The sequence below is a fragment of the Rhipicephalus sanguineus genome, chromosome 3 (assembly GCF_013339695.2).
Source record: "Rhipicephalus sanguineus isolate Rsan-2018 chromosome 3, BIME_Rsan_1.4, whole genome shotgun sequence".
Lineage (NCBI taxonomy): Eukaryota > Metazoa > Arthropoda > Arachnida > Ixodida > Ixodidae > Rhipicephalus > Rhipicephalus sanguineus.
In genome coordinates this window covers 75,946,960-75,967,328 of record NC_051178.1, presented here as the reverse complement: position 1 = coordinate 75,967,328, position 20,369 = coordinate 75,946,960, and the positions used below count along the sequence as shown (strand labels likewise).

Sequence of the window (20,369 nt, the reverse complement as noted above, 5' to 3'; positions counted from 1 at the left end):
CGTAGTATGGATGTTTCTAAGCCGTCCGGCTGGTCCCCAAGAAGGTGCTGCAGGTGACGTAGAAACTGTGTGGGACGGCGGTCCCCGAGCTCTTCGTTGCACAGAAGTTGCTGAATGCGCCGATGCTTAGGCGGAACGAGTCGGTGAAGAAGAGCCTGTTTGACTGTCGTATATGGAGTGTCACCAGGCGGGCCCACGAGGATGTCGCGTATTTCGGCCATTGCCTGTGGCGGCAACGCTTCAACGAGGAGCTCATGCTTGCGAACTTCTGACGTGATGCGATGAATGCGGAACTTGTTCTCGACTTGAATGAACCATAAGGAGGGATCGGCAAGCCACAGCTGTGGTAGCGTTATGGTAGTAGTACCTCCAACAACGCCGGAAGAGGGTACATGGCCAGGTGCAGTGGCAGCGGTACCAGGGCTGAGGCCGTCGAGATGCTCACGCTGCTCCATGGAAGGTCGCGTTCGTAGTCCGGGTCACCAATAAATATAGCACTCTGAAACGCGGTTCCGAAAACACAGCGCGGTTTATTAATGTATCTCCGCCATTGTTCCAACTACTTCTTCTTCTCCACAGCAGACTACCCACTACTAGTTTATGTCCCAAGTGCGTCGTGCCGGAAGAAGAAGAAAAGTATGCCACAACTGAAAGCGACAAATTCCTCGTGACTGGACCAATTGCTTGATGGACTTTTGTAATTCTTGCACGGCAGCCTGTTTATAGGCGTGTGATCCATGAACATACCTGTGAGAGTATATATACCCAGGCATTGTGGCATTCTAGTGATTTTCATTACTTGCAAGCTATGTTTACATTTACAGCAAGCCTCCGCATGGTTTAGTGCAACGTTACTAGAACAAACTCAGTTTAAAAGCTCCGCCGGAGAGGCGGTCCGCGTGGCGGTCGTGAGAACTAGTGGCGCTGCAGTCACGTCTAGCTCCCGTGGCTGGCGCTTGCTGTGATCGGCGCCGCCGATGTACGAGCGCACGTGGGTTACAGCGACGTCTGCGCTTTCTTAGCTCGTCATTTTTGCGACTGTTCTTGACCAGGCTTAGTGTCTTGTACGAAGACACGTGCATGATGTACGAAGCGTAACGAGGGCGAACAGATTCACAGTGCGGTATGCCGACTTGCTTTGCGCCGGGCTGCAAGAGCGGCTACCGCAACGACGACTCCGCTTCACGACACTTCTTCGAACCTGCAAAAGACCCTACGCCATTCAAGCTTTGCATCGCAAAGATAGAAAGCTTAGTGCGAAATGCAAGCTCTGTGACGTTCATTTTGAGAGCGACGACATTGTAAAGCACTATCATCGTGTCGTTGCGGGACAAGAAGTTTTGATCCCACGTGGAAAGTGGGAACTCGCGCCAGGTGCCGTGCAGCGCTTGTTCCCAGCACTTACACCCCACATTTCATAGCCAAAATGTTCGGGGTTTAGGCGCAAATCCCCCCCAAAACGCACGGCGTCCCGCGAAAGCCCAGTGCCCAATTTGGAGGAGCCGCCAGAAATAGCACAGCAAAACGAAAGGCAGGCGATTACCTATATACGCTACCGAGACTGAGAGTTGCATCACACTAGCATTCCATCAGTTGTCAGCTGTCGTTATGCCTTCAAAACAGTGGATTTTGGAGAGACTTTACGACGAGGTATTGAACAAGATGTGCGGAATATTTTACACTCGCCGGCTCGGGAACGGGCTGCTCAGCGCAAATATTTGACACGGTACACATAGAAAAGACGAGGACCAGCGCTGGTCCTCGTCTTTTCTATGTGTACCGTGTCAAATTCTTTGCGTTGAGCAGTTTAATAGCCCAATCCCACACTTTGCTTTGGGAACGGAGACTTACTTGTGCTAAAGATAGTTGTAGTTGACGAGCAGTTTAACTGCGTAGTGAACGGTAGCACGAAACGCAAACGGCTGTCGTAGAGTGTAAGAAGTGCTGCGGGCCTGGAACATCTGCTCGGTGAAGTTGCAAAACTGAAGTTGAATACTGACGACTCTTCTAGCGACAGAGTACACGCGAATAACTGCTCGGTGCTCACATCACGGCCGATCTGTTCGAATTGTTTAAGGCACCGTAGAAGGATGCGACGTAGAAGGATGAGACATCGAAAATACAACTCTCCGCTGAAAAAATTGCTCAGAGACGACATCTATTCGATGTAATCGCACACTGAGATTTCATTTACCGAGTTCTCGTAAAATTTTCCGGTTTTGGGTCAGTATCCCTTTAACCGTCGCGAAAACGTGTCTTGTAAACATTGCAAAGCATTGGTGATGTTTTTCGAGAAAGTTTTTTTCAATAAATTGTAGAAACATGAGTACTGTTTTTCTAGAACGTTTTTGTATCTCGAGTAAGTACGCTTCTTTGTGCACTATAAAGGCTTTTACAAACGTGTTGGGTTGTTCTTGCTCTAGATAAGATGGCAGCGGCTAAAATTGTGGTGGTAGTTATAAAAATTACTCTGAAAACCCTCATTCACTTAGAAACTCACATGCTTGGAAGTTAAGCGCAATGTAGACAGCTCAAATATTGTCACAGGGTCGTGACGTCGACGAAGGCAGCAATCAGCAGGTCCGAGATGAAACTCTTTATTTGGCCGAACTTGTCGCCGGGAAAATGAAAGTCAAACTACAGCAATACACTGATAGCGTCGAACAGAGCGTCGACCGTCGATCAACTGACAAGCGGTCACGCGCGTCGGCTTTTATACAGGCGCTATCGAACTTTCCAGCAATATCGCTGGTGGCGGCGTAATCTCTAGACAAAGCTGGAACATTCGCGTGCGGGGCGCAATCTTAACAAACCGATCTACTACAATCGCGACGCTTCTAGAACACTACTTCGCGGACAGCGTCGAGCGTTGATAACCGTCCCTGCCGGTCAAACCCGAATACATCAAAACAAGACAAGAAGTGGGTGTGGCATTGCCCCCCTCTGAAAAAGCATCGTCCCGATGCTTGTGAAAGAACATAGAAGAGAAAAAAAACATGTGCATACACAAATAAATTAGTACAATAACAAAGGGAAAAAATAGAGTCCCCAGGATCGCTAACGCGCAAAAATCGGCTTAAGGCGCACGACATGGACGACTTCAGGTCGCGCACGGCGCCGCTGAGAGTTCGTAATGCCGTCAGGGACAACCTCATAGTCGAGTGCGCCGAGGCGTCGAAGTACCCTGTACGGTCCGAAGTATCGTCGAAGAAGCTTCTCACTAAGTCCTTGTCGGCGTATTGGCGTCCATACCCATACACGGTCACCGGGTTGGTATTCCATGTGGCGTCGTCGAAGGTTGTAGCGGCGGCTGTCAGTCGTCTGCTGGTTCTTGATCCGTAGGCGGGCGAGCTGTCGTGCTTCTTCGGCGCGCTGTAGGTAGGTGGTCACGTCGATGTTTTCCTCGTCGGTCACGTTTGGTAGCATGGCGTCGAGCGTCGTTGCCGGGCTCCGTCCGTAGACCAACTTGTATGGCGTCATCTGCGTCGTTTCCTGTACGGCCGTGTTGTACGCGAAGGTCACGTACGGAAGGATGGCGTCCCACGTCTTGTGTTCGACGTCGACGTACATGGCCAGCATGTCGGCGATGGTCTTATTTAGACGCTCGGTGAGGCCGTTGGTCTGTGGGTGGTACGCGGTGGTGCGGCGGTGGCTTGTGTGGCTGTATTCCAAGATCGCCTTAGTCAGGTCAGCCGTGAACGCCGTACCTCTGTCGGTGATGAGAACCTCTGGGGCGCCGTGTCGAAGGACGATGTTCTCAACGAAGAACTTGGCTACCTCAGCGGCACTGCCTTTGGGCAGGGCTTTTGTTCGGCGTAGCGGGTGAGGTAGTCGGTTGCTACGACGATCCACTTGTTGCCGGAAGTCGACGTTGGGAACGGCCCCAGTAGGTCCATCCCGATTTGCTGGAACGGCCGATGAGGTGGTTCGATTGGCTGCAGAAGTCCCGCGGGCCTCGTCGGTGGTGTCTTCCGTCGCTGGCAATCTCGGCAAGTCTTAACGTAGTGGGCGACGTCGGCAGCAAGGCGTGGCCAGTAGTATTTTTCCTGTATTCTGGCGAGCGTGCGGGAAACACCGAGGTGCCCAGCCGTCGGGTCGTCGTGTAGGGCCTGGAGGACGTCTGGTCGCAATGATGAGGGCACGACAAGAAGGTAGTCGGTTCGAAGTGCCGAAAAGTTCTTCATGAGAACGCCGTTCCGTAAGAAAAACGACGGCAGTGCTCGCTTGAATACCTTCGGAACAACGGCGGTCTTGCACTCGAGGTACTCCATAAGGCCCCCCAGTTCCGCGTCGGTTCGTTGCCTTTCGGCGAAGTCGTCGGCACTTATAGTTCCGAGGAAGCAGTCGTCGTCGTCCTCTTGCGGCGGCGCGTCGACGGGGGCTCGGGACAGGCAGTCGGCGTCAGGGTGTTTTCGTCCGGACTTGTACACGACGGTAATGTCAAATTCTTGAAGTCTGAGACTCCATCGTGCGAGACGACCAGAAGGGTCCTTCAAGTTAGCTAGCCAACATAAGGCGTGATGGTCACTGACAACTTTGAAGGGCCTGCCATAGAGGTAGGGGCGAAACTTTGACGTAGCCCAGATGATGGCAAGGCATTCCTTTTCTGTTGTGGAATAGTTGGCTTCTGCATTGGATAGTGACCGGCTAGCATAACTGATAACCCTTTCAAGCCCGTCAGTCTTTTGCACAAGGACGGCACCGAGTCCTACGCTGCTTGCGTCGGTGTGTATTTCCGTATCGGCGCAATCGTTGAAATGCGCAAGTATGGGTGGCGTCTGCAGGCATCGTTTAAGTTCTTGAAATGCTTGCACTTGCGCCGTTTCCCACCTGAATTCCACGTTAGCTTTCGTGAGAAGCGTCAGTGGTTCGGCGATCCGTGAAAAGTTTTTGACGAAGCGTCTGTAATAGGCGCCTAAGCCGAGAAATCGGCGCACTGCCTTCTTGTCGGTGGGTGGCGCGAAGTCGGCGATGGCAGCTGTTTTCCGCGGGTCTGGGCATACTCCAGACTTGCTGATCACATGACCCAGAAACACGAGCTCGTCGTATGCGAATCGGCACTTTTCTGGCTCCAGGGTCAGTCCAGAGGTCTTGATTGCTTGAAGTACTGCCTCAAGCCGCCGGAGATGCTCGTCGAAGGACGAGGAAAACACGACGACGTCGTCCAAATACACAAGGCACGTCTGCCACTTCAATCCGGCCAGTACGGTGTCCATGACGCGCTGGAACGTCGCAGGTGCCGAGCAAAGACCGAAAGGCATGACCTTGAACTCAAAGAGGCCGTCGGGCGTTATAAAAGCGGTCTTTTCTCGATCTCTTTCGTCTACTTCGATCTGCCAATAGCCGGTCTTGAGGTCCATCGACGAAAAGTACGTCGCGTTGTGAAGTCGATCCAGGGTGTCGTCTATCCGTGGGAGGGGGTACACGTCCTTCTTCGTGATTTTATTCAGGCGCCGATAATCAACGCAGAAGCGCAGTGTCCCATCCTTCTTCTTCACTAACACCACAGGTGATGCCCACGGACTCTTTGAAGGCTGGATGATGTCGTCGCGAAGCATTTCGTCCACTTGTTTCTTTATGGCCTCACGTTCTCGCGTCGAAACTCTGTAGGGGCTCTGTCAGAGTGGTCGAGAATTTTCTTCTGTTATAATTCGGTGCTTAGCAAGGGGCGTTTGTCGGACCCGCGATGACGACGAGAAACAGTCCTTGTATTGCAGGAGCAGGGATTTGAGCTGGTCTTGCTTGACCTTCGGAAGGCTCGGGTTGACGTCAAAATCCGGTTCGGGACCTCTATTCGTCGAAGCAGGTTCGGCAGCATCGAAGAGGGCGAAAGCATCGCTGGCGGCTACACATTCGTCGATGTAGGCAACCGTCGCACCCATGTTCAGGTGCCTATATTCGTGGCTGAAGTTTGTCAGCAGTACCTTTGCTTTACCGTCATGCAGCTCGGCGATACCTCTTGCGACGCAAATTTGACGGTTCAGGAGTAGTTGCTGATCGCCGTCGATTACGCCTTCAAGGTTCGCAGGTTTTTCGGTGCCGACGGAAATAATGACGCTGGAGCGCGGCGGAACGGTCACCTGCTCTTCTATCACCTTCAGTGCATGGTTCCCTGGCGTCGCGTGGGGTGGGAGCGCTTTGTCTGAGCTTAGTGTTATCGACTCAGACCTCAGGTCGATAACGGCGCCGTGGTCACTTAGGAAGTCCATTCCGAGTATCACATCCCTGGAGCAGTTTCGTAGGATTACGAAGCTCGCAGGATAAGTCCGGTTATTGATGGTGACTCTCGCCGTGCAGATACCAATCGGTGTTATCAGGTGGCCTCCAGCTGTCCGCATTTCGGGTCCACTCCAAGCGGTCTTTACTTTCTTCAGCTTGGTGGCGAATGGCCCACTGACGACGGAATAGTCGGCTCCGGTGTCGACGAGAGCTGTGACACTGTGGCCGTCGATAAGAACATTGAGGTCGCTAGTCCGTCGTCTTGCGTTGCGGTTAGGTCGTGGCGTCGGATCACGGCTTCGCCGATTGGTCCCGCTGTTTCGACGTTGCGTCGTCAGGTTTTCTTCGGGCCGCGAAATTTCGTCGTGAGGGCTCCGTCCGGTTTGCGTCGTGTTCTGAAGGTCTCGTCGCGTTGTCGTCGTCGGCGGCCGCGGAGGATCTTCGGCATTTCGTCGTACAGCAACCGCACCTCCATCGGTTGCTGCCCTTAGTTTCCCGGATACGGGCTAGGCGACCGGCCCCGGTTTGGGCCAGTGTACTGCCGGCGGTGCGGTGACATGTAGCGGCCGGGCGACGGCGATCGGGAAGGTCGTCGTTCTTGCCACTGTGTTCCGGTGAGGTAGTCGTCAATGTCGCGAGGCCGTTCGCCTGGCTGCGGGCGCGGCGCGTTGATGGCGAATCCGCGTAGCCCCATCTGTCGGTATTGGCAGCGGCGGTACGTGTGGCCGGCCTCTCCACAGTGGTAGCAGAGCGGGCGGTTGTCAGGGGCACGCCAAACGTCGGTCTTTCGGGGGGCGCATCCTTGTCCTGTCGGCGGGCGGTATGGCGTCGTTGGGGGTGGCGGCGGAACTGCTGCGGCGGCGCGGCGTCTTGACGCGGGCGAGGAGGGGGGGCGTTGCGTCGGGCTGCAACAGCATAGTTCATTGCTTGCAGCTGCGGCTGCGCTGCATAGGGGGTGCCCAGCGACTGCTGGATTTCCTCGCGGACCATGTCGGCGATCGAATCGACTTGAGGCTGCGCTGAAGGCAACAGCTTGCGCAGCTCCTCCCGCACTATCGCTCTGATGGTTTCCCGTAGGTCGTCGGTGCCTAGCGAGTGCGCTTCGGTGTAGCCTGTCGACAGGGTTGAGCGGTTGTACTGCTTCGTCCTAATCTCGAGGGATTTTTCGATTATTGTAGCCTCCTTTAGGAATTCGGTGACAGTTTTCGGTGGGTTCCGCACCAATCCTGCAAAGAGGTGTTGTTTCACTCCCCGCATAAGGAAGCGGACCTTTTTTTCCTCAGGCATGGCAGCATCGGCCAGGCGGAAAAGTCGCGTCATCTCTTCCGTGTAGATAGTGACCGTCTCATTCGGTAGCTGTGCTCTTGTCTCCAGCAGAGCAGCGGCCTTTTCCTTGCGGACGATGCTCGCGAAGGTATTGAGGAACGTCGTCCGAAAGAGGTCCCAGGATTGAAGGCTCGATTCATGGTTTTCGAACCACGTCTTCGCGGCGTCTTCTAAGTAGAAGTAGACGTGGCGCAGCTTCTCTTCAATGTCCCAGTGGTTGAAGGCGGCGACCCGCTCGTACGTCTCCAGCCAGCTCTCCGGGTCTTCAAACGACGATCCACGGAAAGTTGGTGGCTCCCTTGGCTGTTGCATCACTACCGTTGTAGGTGGCAGGGGTTCTGTCATCGTCTCGGCGGTCGATGTGACGGTCTTCGGCTGCCTGGCGTTTTCGGGAAGGAGCCCGTACTCTGGTTGTAGTCCCTTCTGCCGACGGCTGGTTCGAGGATCCGGGTTGTTCTTAGAGTCGTCTTCTTCGCGGCTTGGGCTTGGGTCAGCGCTCCGCGGTGGCGTCCGGATCATGAAGCAGCACCTCCACCAGATGTCACGTGGTCGTGACGTCGACGAAGACAGCAGTCAGCACGTCCGAGATTAAACTGTTTATTTGGCCGAACTTGTGGCCGGGAAAATGAAAGTCAAACTACAGCAATACACTGATAGCGTCCAACAGAGCGTCGACCGTCGATCAACTGACAAGCGGTCACGCGCGTCGGCTTTTATACAGGCGCTATCGAACTTTCCAGCAATATCGCTGGTGGCGGCGTAATCTCTAGACAAAGCTGGAACATTCGCGTGCGGGGCGCAATCTTAACAAACCGATCTACTACAATCGCGACGCTTCTAGAACACTACTTCGCGGACAGCGTCGAGCGTTGATAACCGTCCCTGCCGGTCAAACCCGAATACATCAAAACAAGACAAGAAGTGGGCGTGGCAATATGGGCGCGATCGTCGATGTGGTGCGAGATCGCCAGCGTTTTTGCTATCGCCTTGTTGACGTCTGTTCACGGCCTTGCCATTGGTGCCCAATAGGTGGGTGAGAGAGTCGATAAGACGATGGTGTTTCACGTCGACAAGGAGTCCATAGTGGTGCGTAAACTGGAATCTTGGTACCGTTGACGGCTTGCAAAAACGACACAGGTGTCGTTTTTCGGTCGGAGCGTTGAGCAGGAATAATGCTTACGTCTGTAATGTGGAACAATCTTGGCAGAGAACAGCGCTTTGCGATAGGTGGTGAGACGCTGGAAGTTGTAAAGGAGTACGTCTACTTAGGACAGGTAGTAACCGCGGAGCCGAACCATGAGAGTGAAATAACTAGAAGAATAAGGATGGGATGGGGCTCATTCGGCAAGCATTATCAAATCATGAATGGTAGTCTACCACTATCTCTCAAGAGGAAGGTATATAACAGCTGCATCTTACCGGTACTTACCTACGGAGCAGAAACCTGGAGACTTACAAAGAGGGTTCAACTTAAATTGAGGACGACGCAGCGAGCGATGGAAAGGAAAATGATAGGTGTAACCTTAAGAGACAGGAAGAGAGCAGAGTGGGTCAGGGAACAAACAAGGGTTAAGGATATCATAGTTGAAATTAAGAAGAAGAAATGGATATGGGCCGGGCACATAGCACGTCGGCAGGATAACCGGTGGTCATTAAGGGTAACTGACTGGATTCCAAGAGAGGGAAACGCGTGAGGGGAAGACAAAACATTAGGTGGGTAGATGAGATTAAGAAGTTTGTAGGTATAACGTGGCAACAGAAAGCACAGGACCGGGTTGATTGGCGGAACATGGGAGAGGTCTTTGCCCTGCAGTGGGCGTAGACAGGCTGATGATGATGATGATGATGAATGCTTACGTCTGCACCAGTGTCGACTAGGAAACGTTGTCCTGTGGCTCTGTCCGTGAGGTAGAAGAGGCGACTTGTGTGCTGGGCCGGGCCGCTTATCGCCGTCAGAGGTCGGCCGGCCTGTTTCCCTGCCACGCACAAGGACGGCGGCAGTGACGAGCGTCGTTTCCAAAACGGCGATGGTAGTAGCAGATGCCAGGCGTTGGTGACGCGTCACGGCTAGTGGGTGTGCGTCTCGGCTTGCTGGAACTTCAGTGGCGTGAACGGTGAGGTGACGCGCGGCGATGTTCTGCTGCAGAGACGATGCGTTCGAGACGCTCACACCGGGCGTCGAGCGGCGACTGGGCTGTCGAAGGAGGCGGCAGAGTTCGCAGCGTGGTGGTACTCTCACCAGTCGACGCTGTCGTGGCTGCGATGGCTGGCGTGGCTACTTCCATCACCTTGTCGGCCAACGCGGCAAGTCCGGTGAGGTCCATGGTAGAAGCTGTTGCCAGAACCATCTGCACGTTAGCCGGCAGTCGTTGTAAAAACAGCTCGCGTAACAGCGCGTCGTCGACGGATCTCGCGTTGTCTCCGAGCAGCTGCTTCATTCGGCGAAGAAGTTGGCTTGGGCGTCGGTCGCCGAGTTCTTCAGCGGACAGAAGCTGCTGTATGCGAGAACGCTGTGAAACTGACGTGCGCTGTAGCAGGGTCGTCTTGAGATCGTCGTAGGCGTTCGCAGACAGCGGGTTGCTCAACAGATCCGCTACTTCGTCAATGGCGGTGGGCGAGAGTGCCGCAACAGCGTAGTGCAACTTCGTAGCTTGGGAGCGGATACCAGCAACTTGAAATTGTGATTCCGCCTGAAGAAACCATGCCGAAGGATGCTGGTCCCAGTACTGAGGAAGGCGGACAGCGATGGCTGAGCAGGAAGGCTCACCGCGTTGCTCGGGAAGATTCTGGTCTCGAGAAATTGTACCGTCAGTTTGTTCCATGGTCGCTTCTGCCACGGAAACTTATGGCCACGATCACGTCCGGGTCACCAAACTGTGGCGATGGGCGACCTCACAGACCGGCGAAGTCTCGGCCTTACCAGAGAGAGAGAGCGAGCCCGACACGACCGCCTTGATCAAAAGTATTTTAATCTCTATTTCTTTCGAACGCAAGCGCGCGCAGGCCCGTGGCAGCGGCACCTGCCTCGTGCAAGAGCGAGCGTCTCCGTCCTCTTCTTTGCGACGCCGATGCTGCTGCCGCTACAAGACTACACACCTCCGAAGCATGTTTACACCCGTTCCGAGCAGAGATACACACAGATCAAAGCACAGGAGCAGCGCCATGCCGCAGTAGTCGGCACGATGTTTTCACTCGGTCGACGATCGCACTCAAGACCACTCTGAATTGACTTCGCGGCAGGCGAGGGCTCACGCTGAAGACTTCAAACCTCCGAAGCATGTTTACACTAGTTCCAAGCATAGATAAACACAGATCAAAGCACAGGAGAAGCGACATGCTGCAGTAGTTGGCACGATGTTCTCACTCGGCCGACGATCGCACTTAAAACCGGCGCAAGGGCAGTCGCTCGAACTTCGCACGACACCGCGTCCCACTGCAAGCACTCGCGGTCGTTCTCCGTGTCATTGTCGTACTGGATGACGACGCGGTCACTCGGGAACCTTTGCGACCGTAGTTTCCGTGCTTACCTTGAACTCGGTGGTGCCTTCGAAGCGACGGCCATTAGGCATAGCGGTCAGAGGTATCGCGGCCTCTGATTGGTTGGAGCCGCCGTACGCGTGGTGACGTAGGCGAAAAGTTCAGACTTCGCTTGGCCGCTCGCGCCTCGAGGCGTACCTACGCGTCCACCCCTCCGCAGCGGACGCTGAGAGGCGCATTTGACACGTAAGCGCGTGCATACGCGTGCCAGTGGTTGGGCCTTATCAGAGTGGCAGGAACTTGCAGAGTTGTAGACTGCATCGTCTCCTGGCTGTAGCGGAAATACAAGAAAGTTATTTCAGCATTAGAGAGTTCTTTGGTAGGCTTATGCGTGATATAAGTAGCCGAAAGGGGTAGCGTCCCTGTAGGCGATCATGAGATTCCTGTACGCATCTATATCGGATCCAACGTGAAATTTCTTCTTATTATTCAAGGTCTGATGTCAGCTTCGTCAAAGTTTCCATGTCCGTTTTGAAGGGCCGTTCCGAAAAAGCGTGTTGAGAGTAGCGCTAAAAGCCCGGAGTTCGATAATCCTCCGCTTCTTCGTACGGCAAAATGCGCAAAAGAAAATTGCCTTAACGAAGCCAATGGCATGAGGAACGTCCCTATATTTAATGTAGAACCAATTTTCATCATACCTGATGTCATGCATATGAAAATCCGAATAATGAACCGGTTAACTGACGGTTCGTTAGTGGATGCGGAAGACCACGGCAACAGAGCAAAGGTGCGTAACCAAAAGCCCCGAGCAGCGCTCTAAGGAACACAGTAAATGAGACCAACAACTGCGGCGTCAAGTTTGAGGTTTGGCAAGCTGAACACAAAGGAACGAGTTTTACTTCTTTGACAGACGGTGAAATCAAACGTATACTGAAGCTTTTACCCGATAGGCTGCCTGGACATCTACCCGTTCTAACCGAAGCTAAGACGGCTGTTCTTTGGAAACTCTTTGACGAAGTGTTAGAGCACTTAGAACACAACGAGGACGGACGCAGTATTCACAACAGGTATCTGAGTTCTTTCACACTTTGACACTTTCTTGCAGTGGTGTAAGGAGTGCAAAGGGTACGGCCGCGAGCGTGTTACCCCTTACATGAAAATACTTGTTCACCATGCTTCAAGCAAGCATGAGACCTTCAGATGCTTGCGGTGGTTTTTGAAGTCAGGGAATAGAACAAAGAGATGTGCTGAAGCACTTACACCACTCAAAAACAAACAAATGGAACTCAGCACAAGACGCATTAAAACTAGCTAAGAGGTTTGAGGCAGTCGATTACGTCCACATAAGTCGACCGTACAGGAAACTTGACGCCAAGTACTGGTCTGAGGGTCTAATTCAATAAATGTGAGCCAAAAGACGCCGCTTCGCTGATGAATACAGCGAAACGGGAGCGCCGCTTAGCGTCGAGCATATGGACCGAGCAGAGCTGCGCAATGAACTTCGGGCGCTGGGTGTGTGTGCAACCATCGAATCTGTTGCAAAGCTGCGTAAAAAGCTCATAAACAAAAAACATAAGCATAGCATCTCCGTAGACAGTGCGAATCCTCGAATTTTACGAACGTTTTTTGTACGTTTTCTTTACTGATATATTCGTGTAATGTATATGTCGCGTTGTTTTCGTTATGAATGGGTGTGCCTTTTTTCTTTCTTTTTATGTTTTCTTGTCGGCACGACTACAAATATATGATGTTCCCTGCTGCTTGTTTATGTTCTAGACATTGCGAACGAAAGCTGTACCGGAACAGAGACGAAGGGTGCAATGAGAGCCGTATTGCACTTTTTGCGAATCTATGTATGTTGCACTACACCTTTCTTTGTACACCAGCTATTTTTGTTTTAGTACGTGTGCGTTGTCTTTGCAGTCAGTGCTGTGAGCGAATTTTCCGAACAGCCCCTGGGTTCCCACGTTCTTTAATTGCGTTATGAAATGCGTGATGCAAAAATTCGTTTTATCCGCAGAATAATTAGCTAGTTCGAAACCTCATGTAGACTTTTTCAAGATTCATTGAACAGTTGTCTGAAAATTATTCCATGCTTTCATATAACGTATTTTTATTATTTGATGCATCGTAGTTCTGACCCCCTTGTTTTTTTTTTTTCCTTTCATGAGGAGTCCTTGCTATGAATTCGCCTTCCATTCAACATTCGTTCAAAGCTGGCCTTGAAACTGTTCTACAGTTTCATTCAGGGCGTTCCTGCCTTCTGATGCATTGCGGTCCTGACTTGCTTGTTTTGTTCCTGTATACCGAGCCCTTGCAGTAAATTTAGTTTCACAAATTTTTACGGATAAAATGACAGCTTTGTAGAAAACATATTTTTATAATACATGCAACATGCCTGTATGACTGTGTATGACTGACATATGTGTGATTACTAAAAAAACGTCGCAAAACTGCTTTTTTATCACTCGTTGGTTTGTTGCATTTTTCTATGAAGTTCAGTTAGTCCAATAAATACGCGTTACACCAAACAGACAACTCACGTCATTCGCAGAAGCTTTTACGTTTTTTACAGACGCATGGCAGTTTGCACATACATTTTCACTCAATATGTCATTTTTAAAGAAAGGCGCCTTATAATACACTGTGGCGACGAACTTGATTGCAGTCTTGCACACTTTTGCGCATTCTCAGGGCTACACGCCAGTATTCTCTTTTTCAGTGCGAATAATTTTTATTGTAAAAGAAAGGGGGCACAAAGCAAAAAACATCCCAGACAATTTTACGTTGGCATGCGTGTGGATGGCCGCTTTACATAGCTATTTACCATCGCCATTCTCCAAAAGCATGTATTTCGATGCGTAAAAGATAGAAATACTAGCGTTACTATAAAAGAACCCCCGTCATCTAATTTTTACTGCACGTTTTATCTTGATTTAGACATGCATACGTTAGCTATGCTTCACGTTAAAGGCAGTGGTAGGGATAGTGGATTGCATATGTTTACCAAATCCCACTAACGTGGTCGCCCAAGGGCAGTATTTTGTCTATTGTCACGGGATTTAAGCAATTCGGCATAGGTCGTGCCATGAAATGGCGAACATCTCCTCCTGGCTTCCCTGAAGGAGATATTCTCTCTTACTTTCAATGAGATGATATCTTTTGCCTTTTTCCACGCAGCACAAGCTCGTGAGTACGCTGGGTGGTCACCACCGCAGTTGGCACAATGACATGGAGAATTACAGTTATCAGAAGTGTGGTCTTTCGATGCACATTTCGCACATGTGGATTGCCCTTTACAAACAAGGGATCCATGGCCGTACTTTTGACACTTAAAACACCTTCGCGGGTTGGTACGTATGGCCGAACTCGTAGTTTAGTGTAGGCTGTTTTAATGTGCTCTGGCAGTTCGCTTGGTCCAAATGTGATTATATATGCTTTGTCGGTTTTTCTGTGTTGTCCCTTCTTATCTTTATTCGTTGCACGTTTACTACGTTTTGCTCTTTCCATCTGTCGAGAAGCTCCACGTCACTTAGGTTCAGGAGGTAATTCTTAGAAACGACACCGCGAGTAGTATTCATAGATCTATGTGGGGTGACTGTGATAGGGATGTTTCCAAAAGATGTCAGGTTTGGGAGGATTTCATACTGCTTCTTGTCTCGTAGTTCAAGTAGTAGGTCGCCACTAGCCATTTTCGAGGCCTTGTAGCCTGGTCCCAGTTGCTCTGTGAGGTTTTTTGTTCCAAAAATGGCGAGATAGTTCTGGCTTTTCCATCCGACTGTTCACTGTGTATTACGTGGTATTTGGGAAACTGTTCATTGGAATTCGAAAAAAAATTTGGTGGTTGCTTCGGTGCGTATCCTTTTCGGGTGACGATCAGGTTTAAAGGAATGTGCACTTCACATAACAGTTATCTTACATTTCGGCAGCGGTGCGAGCCGCCCACCACCGAGCCCAACAAGGGGACGTGGCAGGAGATGCTGGGCAAATCCTGCCATCGCCAGCCGTACAACGCTGCTATAACCGAATATGGAGTAACCAAGACTGGGTACCCACACAAGGTTAACCCTTGCCGCCTAGAAAATTGGAAGTAAATGGAAGAGAGGAGAGGACAGGAAAGATTAAAAGTGAGAGAGAAAGACGAAGATGTGAGGAGGAGAGGCGACTGCCGGTTTCCCCTGGGTGGGTCAGCGCAGGGGTGCCGTCGGCGCGAAGCCGGGGCCAAATGGGTGTGTTGCCTCTGCCGGGGGCTTCAAAGGTCCAAACACGCGGCGTCGGCTCAACCCCCAGGATCCCCTTTTCCCCGGGCACGGCAATGCCGCGCACGGCTAGGCGTGGAAGAGGTCGAAACCCCCCGTTAGCTCGGGTCCGTGGTGTCGCTACACACCAAACGCCTGCTTGCGCAGACGCCCCTGCGGGGTTGGGGGGGGGGGGGAGGCGTGCATTTCATGCTTGCTTCTTTCGTGAAGCAAGCATCCTTAAAGAAACCTCAAAGGAACGAAACGTTGAAACAATGAGGGGTAACGTTTCTTCTTTTAATAATCAAATTACTTATACCAACGGAGAAATTTTCTTGGCAGCGAAGCCAAGGCTACAGCGCCGAATCGCGCGTATCCTACCGCTAATGAATGTAGTTCCGCTATTCCGCGCGTATTTTCTACGTGAGATATAAGAACTACTCCTTTATTTCCTACATGTAGCTCTTTTGAGAAAGGACGTAGCGGTGCAAGTGAAACCAGTTTTTCTTTGCACCGCTATGCGTAAGAGGAACGCACAACAATCGATTCATCTTCAAAGGTGCGCTTAGCGTACACAAACGACACAAACGAAAAAGTACAGGACATAAGGCAACGAGCGCAATGCCTTATGTTATTTTTGCGCTCGTTGCCTTATGTCCTGTACTTTTTATGTTTTGTCGTTTGTGTTCACTAGGCGCACCTTTGAAGATGAATCAACACCAACTAGCCCACCTTATAGCATCACAATCTAAGAAGGATTTTCTCTGTTTGCCTTGCCTGCTTTAGCCACAATGGCTGTATCGGACGGCTGCCGCTGTTAGAACCGGCACTGAGCATGCTACGCTGAGGCCCTGTAATTTGCAGTTTTGTAAAAATAAAGCTTTGTACCTAATCCGATAATCTAGTTAAACCAGGAGTATTCTACACGTAGCGAGAAGTCAATAAAACTGCAGCCCATTTGAACACAGCAAGCATTTTGACTGCTTTCCCTACCCATATTCAACACCATACCAAATCAGCGAGGCGTTTACTTATGGAGGAGTGACTGAAGAGTAAGCAAGAATGTGACAAAGGAAGCTGATGGGGGCACGTTATTTTACATTTATTCGTTCTGATTATTTTTTTATAATTAACAAATAATTAACAAAGAACGCATTGGTGCTACGATCACCAGTTTTGCAAACACGCTTCGTCGCCACTAAATTTTAAACACATTAATCTTTATGTAAATGCGTAGGGGTCGTGTTTGTCAATCCATAAAATCATACTTTCCAACAGTAGCTCTACTTCGATATCGTAGGTGTTTCCTCTGCCCAAGCTCCGTGCTTTACGTAGAGTGGCCTCTCGCGCGCTAGTTTTACCAGAGATTTGCAGGCCTCATTAGCGCAGTCAAATGATATTGCGGCCGGTAAAGAAACAAAACGACTGCCTTCGCAATAAATGCGTGCTCACCGCGGCCACGTCTGTCCAGCGCCCTTCCTCGGCAAGCATCTTGTAGAGCGGCTTCAAGTTGGAGTGGACGCGGAACATGAGAAACAGCTCACCGCCCTCGTCCCACAGCAACCGACGAATGTTGTTCAGCGCGCGCTGCTTGTCCTGCACGCTCTCCAGGTGGTACAGAGAGAAGATGCGCCGGAACGGGCCCCAGCTGGACAGAGCTTCGTCCACGTTGCCTTCCACGTCCAGCACCTCGTAGAGGATGTCACGTTGGGCTGCGTTGCGACGAAGAACCTGGAAACCCGTCAGCGAAAATGATAAAAACGGATAACGTATTACCCGCGATCAACTTTCGGGTAGTCAGAAATGGTGAAATGGCAGTGTCGAGAAGACGATGCTGCTCCCCCTTTGTGGGAGCGCGTTTACGCTGCGTAAATTGGCGAAAAAATAGAAACTGAAAGACGTAAACAGGAGCTATAAACCACAGTTACTCACAGGACAGCATTTTTCCAGGGTGTTGCTGTCTTTCTTGAGCCCCCATTTCTTGTTTGCAGTATTCTTTCACCGTTACCGATCAACTATTTACGCTTCAGCGAGGCGTACTCTTAAACTTGACTATATCGTGTTCCGTAAAATTTTCTCGGAAATCAACGAAATGAAGACGACTGTGCTAGTCGACTCATATATGAATTAATCATATATGGGGCGAATACTGAATGTCTGACGTTTGTTTCTGCGCGTGTGCCTTGTGTCAAATGAAATAGAGGCAGAAGTATGTCGCTCAAGTTAGAGGGACCGACAACCAATTTTTGTGGTGCGCATTTGTTTTAGCGTAACGGAAAGCTTATCGGCGAGAGTGTCTAAACACGGAATGGTAACGCGGAAAACGCCGTGAAACATTCGTAATCAGAACTTTTCTATCTGCGGCGAATATGAAGTCGTAAACACAAGTGACAACCCATAAACAGTGAGTGCGAGAGCCGTTCGTGTTCGAGCGCGGCGGCTTGCTGCGCATGCGTACACTGCGCGCATGCGCCGCGGCTCGACATGTTCCACTGGCTACCGCGAAGGCAGCGCCGCTTCTCACCGTGCTACTCATTTTACCTCGTAAGCAGCACAAAATAGAGCAGAGATAGCTAAGAATATACATACTCTAATTTTCAGGAATAATTATGGCGCGCATGACAGCATCAGACTACGTGACTACCTACAGCAAAAAGTGATCGACTACATAATCGAGCGTCAAGGCTCTCCCGCTAGGCTGCGCGACATACCGGTTTTTGTTATTTTAAACACGATTTAGAACTACAAACCCTACTCACAACGCGAAAAGGATGCTGAAAGCTGTCACTATATTTCACTGTCTTTCATTTTTACCAGGATTTATTCACACGTTGTGACCAATTCTCGGTCCCTTTAACATCAGTAAAGATAACCCATCTGGTTTATCGCCTAAGACCCGAAAGTTAGGCAGAACTCTGGCATATATTCACTGCGAAATTTCACGGGTATATTAACCTGTACTCCTTCTGAGCTATGACATGGATAAGTTCCGAAGATCAACGTTAATAGTTGAAGCACGTAACAAAACCGCACAATGTCGCCTGCGTTGAGCACGCACCTTAACAACATCAGGCGACCTTTCGGTGGCGACGACGACGCGATGACGACCACCGAACTCTTTGACGATGCAGCGCGTCAGTTCGCCAGCGCCGCATCCAAGGTCGAGGAACTGGTCCCAGGACGTTGTCTCGCGCATCTTAGTTCCCAAGCACTTGAAGGCCTTTTCGCAGTCGCTCATGAAGTACGGGCGCCTCGCCGTCATCCACGATGGTAGGGCAAGTTTCTGGCCGCCCTGCATGGCCGCACGCTCAGCGGAATCGCGGCATCGACTCCTACGCGTAGGCGGCTGGGCCAAGACTGGCATCGAAGTGGTGTCATTGGTGGATGACTGCAGTTGCCGAAAGATGTAACTTGGACGTGGGTCTACCGCTATCGTTCCCGCAGAGTCCCTCCGCCATGCTGCTATCGTATCCTTCCCAATAGTGCAGTACCCTCGGTGGTTGATCAAACGTGTCTTCACTCTCTTGTATCTTGTCACAGGCGCTTCGTAGGCAGTGGTTAAGAAACTGCGCGTCTGATGCCAAACAAACTGAACGTGCCACCTTGGCACTCTAGGGGAAACAAGAAGCGAAGCTAGATGGCGTCCAAAGTCTTGCACATGAGGCATCCTAAGAGGATTAAGGCTCACTGAGTTCGAGGTGAAATTGCTGGGGGACCCGAGAGACGGCGGCACTGTTTGGTCAGTGGGTGAATGGTCGTAGCTCCAATTGCGGCGTCCTCGAACCGACTTCCCTAGCGTAAGTGAAAAACATCGGCGGGATGCATGGGTGCATTCAATGGCACGTAGTCTCCTACCGAGGCGTGCACTGCAGCCGATAGCAAGCATTCTTGCACTGCGGTTTTGTGTGCACAACACAAGGGAAATATTTGGCGCTCAGATAGCACAGTTGCTGCTTACTGCTCAATGGCTGACGGGTGCTCCTTCATGGGGCGCCACGGAGCCCGCACTCAGCTGATTTTGCAGAGGATTGGAAAGTAGTAGTAGTGTCCTCTACTGCATGGCTCATACCCACTCAGGGGTTTGGCCAAGAAGTTGTCTTACAAAAAAAATTTTTTTAATATTTTGAGTATTGAATGCTGATGCCAATAAAGAGAATAAATAAATAATAGCAATGAATATACAAAAAAAAGCAGCTGTTGCTTTTGTTTTGCGAGGCACAACTGACTCATCCCCCTATGGCAGATTTACAGGCTGAGGCGAATAAACCGTCCTCATATCGAAAATACATTTGTTATATTCGAAAAGTCATTATTAGGTTAATCTGCCAGTTGTAAAGAAGTGAACGATATAATGTACTTGTGAAAAAAAGTAACAGTTTCGCCGCAAGGGCGAAACAATGAATGCGATAGACCCTTTGCAAAAGCTTCCCAACAGGGCAAGGTAGTCTGGCAACCAAGGCAAGCAGCCATGATGAATATCCGCGCCGATCCACCCACAGACACTTTGGGTATCTGCTTCGTGTGCAGGATGGCTGTTGCGTCGCCTCCTATGATTTTTCCCATTACGGCGTGGGAAAACGAATTGAAACTTATCCCGCCATTGAGTGAAGAGAAGGTATTGAAGTTTTATACGACCACGGCGGCCACAGAACGCTGTTTCAACCGCAGCTACAACTTTCATGTCGAATGATACGTCATACCGTTGTCAGTGCGGACAAACAAGTGCAAACAGAGGTGAGCTTTCTTTTGCGACATTGTTTTACGGTGCCAGTTGTGGTGTGTTAGCTAGTTCCGATTTACCAGAGTTCCAGTTTCGGTTTCATGTAAAGTATTTTCGCCCTTAGGGGGCGCCACCTTGTATATATATTGTCACGTGGTCGTGACGTCGACGAAGACAGCAGTCGGCGTTTTCAAGAGGAAACTGTTTATTTGGCCGTACTTGTGGCCGGGAAACGGAAAGTTGATTTACAGCAATACACACGGTATGCACTGATAGCGGCGAGCAGAGCGTCGACCGTCGATCAACGGACAAGCGGTCACGCGCGTCGGCTTTTATACAGGCGCTATCGAACTTTCCAACAATATCGCTGGTGGCGGCGTAATCTCTAG

At 50.8% G+C, this 20,369-nt stretch overlaps 1 pseudogene; it reads right to left on the bottom strand.

Annotated features, from left to right (window-relative positions):
• Positions 1-9,497: 9,497 nt before the first annotated feature.
• On the bottom strand, positions 9,498-18,558 carry LOC119385586 (uncharacterized; annotated as a pseudogene).
• Positions 18,559-20,369: the final 1,811 nt, after the last annotated feature.